Below are 2,143 nucleotides of genomic sequence, written 5' to 3'. Positions count from 1 at the left end.
CCTGATCACAATTAAATTATACTCGTATTCACTGAATATTTTAAAATGCTCTCACTTTGGTTACTAAAATTGAAAAAATTTCATTATAATCACTGATCTTTTAATTTGCTTTGATTACATTCACTTCTGGTATAAAATACTAACATAGCATGTTAAGTCCTATTATTCAATTTGATAAAAAAATTAATATAATTTGCTTTAAAGTTAATTCAATGGTTAATAATGACGAATCAAAGAATTTTTACTTTTAGTTTTTATAAAAATCAAAATTTTATTAGTTTAAATGTTGAATCCTTTATATTTATAAATTTACTCTTTCAATTTTACAAACTCTATTAATTTGATCCTAATTCTAAAAACTTATAAAAATATAATTATAAAAAATTGAGAAATATAAATTTTGTTTTTTTTCATTTAATAAATTTATTGTTCCATATCATTATTTTTTCTGAATATGGAGGAGGCAAGAGCCATTACATCATGAGTAAATTACACGGCCATGAAGGGGGCTATGGTGATCTCTATCGAAAATACTTTTTAGATATGCAGAGGCTGTGTTTTAAATCGATAAAGTATCAGCTGAAAAAAAAGGAGTCATTGGCAAATATGTTAGCTGCTTTGTTGGTTTCATGTCGGACGAGGTTAATATCAACGACCCATGCCTTTTTTATTAGAGCAGTGATGGCCCGAATTAAGGAGTAGGGACTATCGAAAGACAGAGAAGATAAGAGCTTGTGAGCATCGACGCTATCTATTGGAAACGAGACTTTCTCAAAGCCATGAGACCAGGCAAGCTTTAAGGCTTTGAGATAATAAATATCGCAATGATTGTGTGCTCCATATCCTTTCCTCATTTTACTATTGTTCTCATTGTAATTTCTTTTTGCATAAGGCTTGTGCTGAATTACGGAGGATGTGTAAGTTATGGTTTAAAGGAGGTCTGTGCATCTTGTCACAAATGGTATTTTCGTATGTCGTATCTATTACTACATGATAATGGTTTCTCCTACGCAACGGATGGTTTATCGTGCGCATGTCTTAGATGTGCTTTAGTACCTCACAGTTTTACATATCAAGCAGATGAGTCACATTGTCTCTTCTTTGACCCTAAGTAACGAAGGAGATTGCAGTGCTTGTCGTAAAGATATAAGTGCAAGTAATTAATCCATACAGATGCAAGGACTGTACATTTGCTTTTCATATGTTTTGTGTCAACTTACCACGCACTGCTTGGCACAAGTGTGATCACCATTCTCTGACACTTGCTTATCAAGATCTTGATGATTATTCTCTACGACATTATTTTGACATTTGTGAAGAAAGAAGAGATCTACAGAATGGTTTTATCGTTGTGAAACTTGTGACAAGGCTATGCATATTGAATGTGTTCTTGGAGAGTATCCATTTATCAAGGCCCGAGGCAAATACACATACGAAGGTCATGCACATCCCCTCACATTTGTCAAGAACATCTATTATTACCCTGAATGCATTCTCTGTGGTAAACCCTGTCAAGATCTGGCCCTTGAATGTGTAGGGCACGGATGCAAGTATATTGTTCATTGGAGATGCATTAAATCTGGTAATGGCAGTAAATGATGCATGACGTCGTTTTATAGTCTAAACTAGAACTGTTTGTTATGTACTAAACCCCTTTGTCTGGCAAACTTGGTCTGGAGAACAGGTTGGTTTTGCTTAGTTTAGTTTCTGTTTCCTATTTTCAAAAAAAAAAAAATAGTTTCTGTTTCCTTTGTCTTTGCATTACTTTTTGTGGTATTAGAAGTTGTCTTGTTTTGTTTTTCCGGCGGTTGCTTCCTGCTTGCGTGCATTGTGGATTATTCATATGTGTAATATATTTTAATTTTAATTTGAGAATTGTTTATCCTAAATATTAAACCCTAAACCCTATAATTAAGTATGTTTACATGGTCATATTTTAACTTGTAATACATCTTAAATGTAGGATTTTGTTAGTTGAAGTGGATATCATTCACATTACCCTCATTGTAAAACTCAATGGGTCAAGGTGAATAATATTTTGGTATAATCACCGGTTTCCGATTTATTAATCAATTAATCCGGATCGGGTATTACAAAGGCAAGGGCGATCCTTCCAACCCAGTTTGCTTCATTCGCAAAATTT

Source organism: Hibiscus syriacus, unplaced genomic scaffold (assembly GCF_006381635.1).
Source record: "Hibiscus syriacus cultivar Baekdansim isolate YM2019G1 unplaced genomic scaffold, ASM638163v2 tig00111298_pilon, whole genome shotgun sequence".
NCBI lineage: Eukaryota > Viridiplantae > Streptophyta > Magnoliopsida > Malvales > Malvaceae > Hibiscus > Hibiscus syriacus.
This window is presented reverse-complemented; position numbering follows the sequence as displayed.